The sequence below is a fragment of the Vulpes lagopus genome, chromosome 2 (genome assembly GCF_018345385.1).
Source record: "Vulpes lagopus strain Blue_001 chromosome 2, ASM1834538v1, whole genome shotgun sequence".
Lineage (NCBI taxonomy): Eukaryota > Metazoa > Chordata > Mammalia > Carnivora > Canidae > Vulpes > Vulpes lagopus.
Window position 1 is genome coordinate 49,161,360 of NC_054825.1, and position 10,883 is coordinate 49,172,242.

The following is a 10,883-nucleotide window of genomic DNA, read 5'->3' on the forward strand; positions in this document are numbered from 1 at the left end:
GAAACTTATCAGGGGCTCCCCGGGGCCTTCCGGATGAAGCCCGAACAGGATTCCCCAAGACCTGCTCCAGCCCCTTTAATCTTCAGGCCTCCTGTCTCATCATACTCTTGCCCATCTCTCCCCCTCAGTACTTATCAGAGTCTTCCTCATGCTCTCCTTAGATGTTGCCTCCCCCAGGAAGCCTTCCTGGACTATGTATGAGCAGGACGGTAGCCGCCCAGCCTCAGTTCCTTTCCATACTCCCTGAGTTTCCTTCTGTGCTTGTGCATTGTTTTGTCGCTTCCTGTTTGTGTGTTTGGCACGTGCAGTAGGACACGCTTGAGGACAGGAGCTGCTCCTTGCTTCGGTGATTCCAGCACACAGCAACTCCAGCACCCTGCTTCATCCCCTTCCCTCTGTACAATTCTCATGGGTTCCATTTCTCCGTTCCTGTCTATTTTTCCCTGTTGCCCCAATCTCTCTCCCCGGCTACATGCCTCAGTTCCCGGGTGCTCTCCACCCCGTGTCTCTGCTGCCCCCGCCCTCCTGGCTTCCAATCTGCATGACTGTGTCCTCTCCACACTTCTTCACCGACGCACACCCCTCATGTCTGCATTTCCCACTCTGCCCTCCACCTCCTCAGGCCCTCCACTGCTCTTCATGCCCGGGTAGGGGCTCTCCTCTCTCCTCCCCTCCGCTGGACGTTCATGCCCTCTCTCTGTCTCCTCTCTCTCCTCCAGCTCCACTCTCTTGCCCTCTCATCTCTGTTTTTATCTCCATGTCCCTGTCTCTGTCTTGCTCTTTCTCTCACCCACTCTCTCTCCTTGTCCCTCACCCTTTTTCTCCATGGCCCCTATAGAACACACATAATGCTGATTTGGGGAGGGAGGGGTGCTGTTCTGGGGTATCATCCTTTACCCCATATCAGAGGGGTAGTGGTCAGTGAGCCTCCTGAAAGCAGACACATCCGCGTCCTTGGCTGGGGACGCCATCAGCTGGGCTACAGGCTGTTCATCCGTGACCCACTCTGTGCCTCTGTGAGCTCGTGTGTGTGAGTATGGGCGTGTGTGTCCATATGCATGTCGTGTATATGTGGGATGTACGGAGACGGATGAAGGAGGAGGAGCTGCATAACGGGGCGCAGTGAGGGAAGCCGGGGTCAGCTCCCCCTAGCCCTGTCTGCTCCCGCAGCTCTCCCTCGGGCCCTGGTGGCCAACAGGTACATTCAGCCACAGGCGGGGAGGATGGCTTGCCCTCCAGGGCTCCCTCTCAGGCATTGCACATGCAGCCCAGAGACAGATGTGCTCCAGAAACAGCGCAGTGCTTGGGTGCTGTGCTCGAGAGCCGCAGTGCCTGGGCTCAAATTCTGCACTGCCCACCCCCCACCCCCACCGCCTCCACTATCTGTGTGATCAGGACACTAGTTTGACCTCCTCGTACCCCATCTCCTCCTCTCCAACGTGGAGGTAATAACATTGGCCCAGAGAGCTGGCACGGGATCTCAGTGAGAGAGCACTGGGGGCCGTGTATCTGCCCGAGCAGCCTGTGGGTTAGGACTCCTCCAGGGCACCGGGAAGGGAATCAGGAGATCTGAGTTCTAGCTCAAGCTTTGCCACCCGTGACCTTGTGGTTTATCAAAGCACCACAGCCTCGCCAGGCACGGCGTACTCCTTTGTAGAATGAGATAACAGAACCCATCTGCTCTAGAACTATCCATTGGCAAACATTTATTAAAGATGAAAAATAAGGTGCTTGGGGGACTCAGTGGGTTGGGGGTCTGCCTTCGGCTCAGGTCATGATTCCGGGGTCCTGGGATGGAGCCGAGCGTGGGGCTCTCTGCTCAGCGGGGAGCCTGCTTCTCCCTCTCCTCCCTGCTCGTACTCTCTCTCGCTATCTCTGTTACTCTCTCTGTCTCTCTTTCTCTAAATAAATAGAATCTTAAAAAAGAAAAAATGAAAAATGTTCAAAAGAGAAAAGAAAGGGGAAGAAAAGCCCGCCATGCCGCCAACCACCAACAGAGGGTGTGAGCAGTCGTTGGTACAGAGCCACCTGGGACGCGGAACCAGATTCCCAGCCTTGAGCTCCTTTTGCATCTCAACTTTGGTAACACCTTACATGGGTGGTTCTCGAAGCCTGGGTCCCAGAGCAGCAGCAGCTTCACCTGGGAGCTGCTCTAAACATAGGTTCTTGGGCCTCATACCAGGCTTACTGACACAGAGATTCTGGAGGTAGGTCCAGGGTATGTTTAAATAAGTCCTCCTGGGATTCCGAGAAGCACCGGTTTTCTGCAGAGTCCGGTGGGCACCCAGTGGGCCAGCTGATGGGAAGGTGCTTTACAAACCACGCAGAACCAGTAGGAAGGGGCTGTTTTACCTCCCATCCCTCAGGCAGTGGTGCTGCATTTTAACCTGGCCTTCAAATTCATAGCTGGAAGCTTTTAAGATCTTTCCACTGAAGACATGGAGATTACAGGCTTGATAGGGAGCAGGAAGGGGTGAGGTGAGTCAGCCTGCTGCAGCTCCAGAGAGGGGGCCATGGCTCTGGATTTTTGTGCTTTAGCTTGAAATAACATGTGCAGACTCAGTGGCCCCGGGTACTGCCCAGAGTTAGCCCCCTTAGCTCCCGTAGGCTGATCCTGAAGACGCCCCCAGGAGTAGGAATGGCAAGTGTCCTGATTGCCTCATGGGAGAGAAGCTTCTCAAGTTGGAAGGCAGGAGTGAGGCCTCAGAGACTTGGTCTTAGAGATACACTCACAGCTGGGCTGCCCTTCCCAGATGCCCTTCAGGCAGCCCAGTCCCTGACAGTGGCCCTCCTCCCCCCAGGTCCTGCTCCCTTTGCCCCTCGGTGCCTGGTTCCCCCTTTGGCACCCAAGGAATGCTCCATGCATTCTCCTCCGGGCTGGCTCAGCATAAAGCCCTTTCATTCCAAGGATACCCCTGACACCCAGTCACCACCCAGAAGTTTCCTCCAATGTCTTACAATTTCATGATTAAGACCCTCAATAGCCCCTAACTCATTCTATGGGGCCAGAATTGCCCTGACACCAAATCCAGACAATGACATCACAAGAAAAGAAGATATAGAGCAATATCATTGCTGAATATAGAAGGTCTAAGGTCTAAGTAATTGGTGTGTTACCTGTCAGCACTTTACCTGCACAGTCTGCTTTGACCTTACCAACAACCCCACGGAGTGGCACTCCTTTTTCAGGTGGGAGGACAGGTGACTTGAACACACAGCTGCACAGCTACTGAGAGGCAGAACTGGGATACAGACTCATTTGCAACTGTAAGCAAGACAGCTCTTCCTGCAGCACCTCCCGGCCGTCCACAGAGGGAAAGAGAAACAGCCCACCCAGCAGGTCTGCCCTTTGCACAGGATCGCCTCTGCAGGGATGCTCACTCAGGTGACTCACCAAAGTAGTTTCTCCCTGCAGGTGAGACTCTCCCCTCTGCAGCCTGCTGGGAAGGGCACAGAGCCCACTAGAAAATGACTCCTTAGCCAAAGAACATGCAGCAGCCTACACGCCGTGAGAGCTATGTGCACAGGGAGAAGGTGGAGTGGGAGGACAATCTGTCACTGCCGGGGCGAAGCCTTTACCTCTCTGCACCTCAGTCCCCCCACCTGCAAAATGGGGCAAATTTCCCAAACACTGATGACAGCAAATGCTGGTCAGGATGTGGCGCGACAGGGCATCTCGTTCATTGCTGGTGGGAACACAAGGTGGCACAGCCACTTTGGAAGACAGTTTGGCAGTGTCTTACAAAACTAAACATACTCGTACCATACAATCCAGCAACTGTGCTCCTTGGCATTTACCCAAAGGGGTTGAAAGCTTGAGTCTATACAAGACCTGCGTGTGGTGTTTACAGCAGTAAACAGCCTTATTCATCATTGCCCAAACTTGGAAGCCACCGTGACGTCATTCAGCAGGTGAACGGATAAACCATGGAATAGTGTTCGGCACTAAAAGGACGTGAGCCTTGAAGCCATGAAAAGTCATGGAGGAAACTTAAGTGCATATTATGAAGTGAAAGAAGCCACTCTACAAAGGCCACATACAGTATGATTCCAACCACAGGACATTCTGGAAAAGGCAAAACTGTGTTGACAGTAACAAGATCAGAAGTTGCCAGGGGTTAAGGGGGAGAAGGGATGCCTTAATAGGCAGACAGAGGATTTCAGAGCAGTGAAACCATCCTGTATGCTCCTGTAACGGTGGACACACAACATCACACATTTGTCAAAACCCACACCAAGCAGGAACCTTAAATGTAAACTATGGACTTTGGGTGACAACCCTGTGTCAATGCAGGTTCGTGGATGGTAACAAATGTCCCACTCTGGTGCATGCAGGATGCTGATAGAGACAGAGGCTCTGTCTATAGAAGGGGTGAGGGGTGTGCGGGAATTCTATATTTTCTGCTCAGTTTTGCTGTGAACCTAAAGCTGCGCTAAAGAATAAAAATCTATCTTAAAAACCAGAAGCAAAATGACCCAGGTCTGAGACTAGGATAAACACGCTTGTGACCATGGAGATCGTTTGTAGACAGCAAGTTGGTTCATTGGTATGAAGGATCGGTGATATTATGTTATTAAATCCCAGCTGCACCAGAAATTGGCGGTGGAGTTCAGGTCGGTCATTTTGACTTTTTGGGTCCCAATATCCTTCATTACAAACCAAGAAAAAGAATACTTGTTCTTTTGTTCCCATCCCCATGACAACCCCTCAGAGAGTGAGTAGTGATAATGATGATAATAGGCACCATTTATGTCTAGGCACTGTGTTAAGCACTCTGTACACACGATTTCATTTAATTCTTACTCCCATCCTGACTTTATAGATGAGAAACAAAAGCATGGGCTTGGCAGAGGGAGGGGTAGCAGCAGGTGGAGTAGGGAACAGGCAACTTGCCCTGGGTCGCCCAGCCGGTCAGTGGCAAAGAAGTTTCTAGAAGGCCTAATGCTTATATTCAACCTCCTGTTTTATCCCCATGCTTTTCAGGCTGACCAAGCCCCAGGGGTTGGTCCCAATGCCTGATCACTGGGGACTGGCTTCATAATAACATATGATGATCATAGCCAACATTTCTGCAGGACTTAGTGTGAGCCCAGACCAACCTCAGGCACATGACACACACCGTTTCATTTATTTCTTACAATAACTCTGTGGAATAGGTAGTTTTAATGCCTACTTTAAGATGAGAAATTTGAAGCATAGACGTCAAAGAGCAGAAAATGTCAGACCCAAGAAGGAGTGTGGGGAGCAGCTGGTCCGAGTTTTTTATTGCACATTTTGCACTGACCCCCTCGGGTCCCTGAGCTGCTGTGAGGTCAGTTGAGTTAGGCATGAGTGAGCAAGTGTGTGTGTGTGTGTGTGTGTGTGTGTGTGTGTATGTGTGTGTGTGTGCTGTTGCTGTAATCCTTCCTTTTGGGACCCACCAAATCAATAGCCAAGAGAGGCCAAACCTGGGCCTCCAAAGCCTTGACTCCTGCCACATTCCCCCCAGGAGCACCTGGTGATACAGGCCCATTTGCCCTTTTGACTTCTGACCCCATGTTTCAGGCCAGCAGAGGAAAGCTTTAAACACCGAGGAGACCCTTGGAGCAGGGATGGGTCACCATGCAGGGAGGGGGGCAGGTAGTAGCCTGGGGGAAAGTAAAGCATCTATGGCTGGAAACAAGTCCCTGTAGAGTGTGCTGACTCCCCACAGGTGTGCGCCCCAAGGCTGGAGGGGAGGGGCTGGTGTCCCTGTAGGGCCCTCCTGTATCCACGGGATAGAGACAGGATTTTAAGTAGGAGCCCCCCAGAAAGGATGTTTTGTGTGGCCATCAGGAGCGTAAGACTTTAGAATTAGCCCCGATCTGAGTCCAAATCCCTTCTCTGCTACTTGCTGGCTGTATGACCTTGGTTGAATTCCTTAGCCTCTGTGGGCCTTAGTTTCTTATGCTATCAGCTAGGGATAATGAATGATCGAAGCCACCGACTGGGGCAAAGTCTGTATCTGGCCCGGGATGGGGCCTGGAAGGGGTAAGGACTCAGAACATATTAGCTGCTTATCACCAGTCTATTGGGATTCCTAGTAATATCTTCTTTGCCATGAAGGTAAAATGAGTCACATATATGAAAAGTGCATAGGAGGGATCCTGGCCCAAAGAAGGCACTGACTATTTTTAATATTAATACCCTCTTGGGGCACCTAGGTGGCTCAGTGGTTGAGCATCTGCTTTTAGCTCAGGTTGTAATCCCAGGGTTCTGCGACGGAGTCCCACATCGGGCTCCTGGAGGGAGCCTGCTTCTCCCTCTGCCTGTGTCTCTGCCTCTTTTTCTGTGTCTCTCATGAATAAATAAGTAAAATCTTAAAAACAAACAAACAAAAAAAACCACCCTTTTTCCTCCTCCCCCTTCTCATGTGTTCAGGGAACCTAGGGCAGGGGAATGGGGCTGCTTGACTTTAGGGTGCAAAGTACAAAGCTAGCAGTGGGTTCAGCTGCCTCCCTATAGTGGTGGAGTAAAGATGGGGCTGCAGGAATTCGTTAGCACCAATTAACACCGTGAGGCTCCCTTCTGCTCTCACCCTGGTCTGCCTCCCTGCTGGCTCGGGGCCTAGAAGCACATGGCAGACAAAGCAGCCAGGCCTGGGGCGGGGCGAGAGGCATGCTGTGGAAACACCATCTAAGACTGGGCACCTCAGCAGGTATTATTCCAGGTTCCAGAAAGGGGTGAAGTGGGCATAGAGTATCAGGTAGGCCTGGTCTCAAGGTCATAGGCAACTGCTCTCCCAGGCTGTGACCCTTTCTAGTGCATCTGGCTCCTAGAGTGAGGGTCATTCATTCCCCTGTACAAGGAACTTACTAGTAGCTATAATCCTGCAATGAAAGAAATAATCAGGGGCACCTGAGTGGCTCAGTGGTTGAGCATCTGCCTTTGGCTCAGGTTGTGATCCCAGGGTCCTGGGATCGAGTCTGCATTGGGTTCCTCATGGGGAGCCTGCTTCTCTCTCTGCCGGTATCTCTGCCTTTCTCTGGGTCTTTCATGAATAAATAAATAAAAATTCTTAAAAAATAAGATAAAAAAATAAGATAAAAATAAGATAATAAAATAAAAGAAGACAGGAGTAATAAAAATGGCTGGAAGAGATGCAGACAATGAGAATGTTTTTAAAAGATATATATATATATATATATATATATATATACACACACATGCCAATAAAAAATTTATAAGTACAAAAAAGGAAAATAGTGATGATTAATACTTTTTAGTTACATTAATATATATTTGAAAACACACAAAAAAACTTGTATCTCTATAGTAGCCTGTTGAGGTAGCAAATAATCACATTACAGCATCTGCAAATATGGAAATACATCCGAATTAATCTTCCCAAATCACATTCAGTTCATGACACTGCAGCCAGAGTTGCCCATCCATGTTTGCTCATAATTCATGAAATAACAATGATTAATTTTAACCTCGAAAACTTTCTTCCACATGGAGCAACAGATATATAAGTAGGAGAAGTCTTAAATATAAGGATAAATTTGGTCGAGATTATTACACAACAAAATCTAGAAATTACAATGCATTTATTTCTTTGTTTCTTTAGTATTGATTACAGTGGTTTTCAAATGTTTCCATAGCCAAAAACTTCCAGTAAAAGATCTTTGACAGAAAATTTTCACTCCATTTGGTAAAACCTCAAGTTTTTTTTTTCTCCAAAAATCAGAGAAAATGGCTGAAAGAGGTTATTGACAGTATCTTGACCCATTGCTTTAGAGAGATGACAGTCAACCAGTTCACGTTCTGTTTCTTCATTTTTACAATGACCCTGTAGTCACTGATGATTTTGAATCTATGAAGACACAAAGGATGCCCAAAGCTTGAAAGAATTCACTGTAATTGAAGCGTTCTCCAAACAATGCTGTGTAGAAGCTTAGTTTAGGTGTGATGAAGCCCTCTGTATGATTGGCAGTCCTCTAAATTGACTCATGTTGAAAACACTGTTTATTAAAGAGTAAGTAAAAACTGACTTATAATACCCCCCTACCCAGTCCACACACACACACACACACACACACACACACACACACACACACACACACACTTAACAATAAATACAGTAGTTATGTAGAACTTAAACCCTCTAATGTTCTTAAGGGATATTGTAACATCTTCGTCTGGGGTTGGTATGATGGTAATGCTGGCCTCCAAGAATGAGTGAGAAGGAGTCCTTCCTCTTCTGTTTTTTGGAAGAGTTTAGGAAAGATGGGGGTCAATTCCTCTTTAAATGATTGGTGGAATTCAGCAGGGAGGCCATCCAGTTCTGGGCTTGGCTTTGTTGGGAGATTTTTCATTACAGATTCAATCTCTTTACTTCTTACAGTTCTGTCCAGATTCTCATTTTCTGCTGGAGTCAAGTTTGGTAGTTTGTGTCTTTCTAAGAATTTGTGCATTTTATCCGGGTCCTCCAGTTTTTTGGCTTTCAGTTAGTTGTTTGTACTCTCATAACCTTTTAAAATTTCTGTAGAGTTGGTAGTGATGCCTCCAGTATCATTTCCGAGCTTAGTTGCTTGAGCTTTACCTCTTTCCTTAATGTTACGTCAATTTTGTAAATTTCCCGAAGAAACAACTTTTGGTTTCATCAGCTTTCTCTGCTTTTCTAATGTCTATTTGGTTTTATCTCTGCTCTAGTCATTATTAAGTCCTCCCTTCTGCTTGCTTTGGGTTCAGATTGCTCTTTTTATTAATTTATTTAAGATTTTATTTTTTATTATTTTTTAATTTTTTGAACGATTTTATTATATTTATTCAGTCATGAGAGACACACAGAGAGAGGCAGAGACATAGGCAGAGGAAGAAGTAGGCTTCCTGCAGGGAGCCCAATGCGGCACTCGATCCCAGGACCTCAGGATCATGACCTGAACCAAAGGTAGACGCTCAACCACTGAGCCACCCAGGTGTCCCTAAAGATTTTATTTTTAATTAAGCTCTAGGCCCAATGTGGGGAACTAACAACCCCAAGATCAAGAGTCACATGCTCTACCAACTGAGCCAGCCAGGTGCCTCTCTTCTCTCTGGTTTCTTAAGGTGTAAAGTTATGGTACTAATTTGAGAACTTTCTCCTTTTATAATGTAGGCATTTACCACTACAAATTTCCCTCCCAGCACTGCTTTCCCTGAATCCTAGAAGTTCTGGTATGTTGTGTTTTTGTTTGTATTGTATAAAAGTGTTTTCTAACTTCCTCATTTCCCTTGTGATTTCTTCTTTTACCCACTGGTTACTTAAGACTGTGCTGTTTGATTTCACATATTTGTGAATTTTCCAGTTTTCCTTATTTGTTGGTTTCTAGTTTCACCCCACTAGAAATTAGAGAAGATAGTGGTTGGAGAAGATAGTTTGGATGAGGTACATTTCCAAGATTCACTGAGAATTGTTTTATGACCTAACATATGATCTATCCTGGAGAAACTTCCATGTGCACTGGGGAAGAATACGTATTCTGCTGTTGTTGGATGGAATGTTCTGTATATGCCTTTCAGGTCTATGGTTTATAACTCTGTTCAAGTCCTTTATTTCCTTGTTGATCTTTCTCATAGTTGTCCTATGCATTATTGAAAGTGGAGTATTAAAGCCTTTTATTATAATTGCAGAACTGTGTACTTCTCTTTTCAATTCTGTCAATGGTTGCTTCATGTATTTCAGGACTCTGTTGCTAAGTGCACATTTGTTTATGTCCTTATATCTTCTTGTTGGATGGACCCTTTTATGAATATATAATATTCTTGTCTCTGGTAACAATTTTTTATTTTAAATCTCTTTTGCCTGGTATTAGTATGTATGGCCACTCTGCCTTATTTTGGTCTATCTTTGCATAGGATATCTTTTTCCATCCTTTCATTCCAACCTATTTGTGTCTTTGGGGGGCTTCCAGTATAGGGTTGCCAGATTTAGCAAATAAAAATATAGGACATTCAGTTAAATTTGAATTTCGAGACACAATGAGTAATTTTTTAGTGTAAGTATATTCCATGTACTCTTTGGGATGCATTTTACTAAAAAAATATTCACTTTTTATCTGAAATTCAAATTTAACTGAGCATCCTGTATTTTATCTGAGAACCTAATTCCAGTAAGAGTGTAAGGACACAGCCCTATGCTCTGGAAACTTCTGATTTAAAGGAAAAAATCAGGGCCTAGCTTGGACAGTTACTTACTTCAAGGGGGAAACATAATCCCTCTCCAGGCGGCTCACCATCTGAAGGAGATGAGGAAGGGGGAAGGCAGCACGATCTCACTATGAAGGCAAAAGGGGCTAGGCAGGCCTTGGCACCAAGGTCCCTGCTCCTTCTTGGTTCTTCCAAGGTTCCTCCACTCACTGTTCATTGACCACCCAGTGTCTAGCACCCAAAGTCCACCTTTTCACCCAGTGGGTAGGAGCTGAGGAGTCCTAGTCAGCCTGCTTTTAGGGACAAGGCATGTGGGAGACCAGAGCACTTGCAAACCCCACAACATGTGCATTCTCCTAGACACATGCACAGTCACCACAGCTCATAAACACGCTCTTACCAGCACACCAGTCACTAGATGCACATTCCCATGCACTACGGTACACACAGGATCACCCAATACACCGCCGGATAAACACATTCTCGTCTGCTCAGGTCCCTGAAACATGTTCCACTGACACAGACACCTGGCCCTGGACACATTTGCATACGTGTTTACACCCTGTCGACCCTGTACCCAACAGGGACAGTCACAACAAACCTCATATACTCTGCTCATCCTTTCTCAGGCACTCGTGTGTGTGTGTGGGGGGGGGGGGGGGGGCGGGGGGTGTGTGGATTTTTCTCCTGCGATCCCTATCTGGGTATCCATCCAGCTTCCTGTCTTCCACCC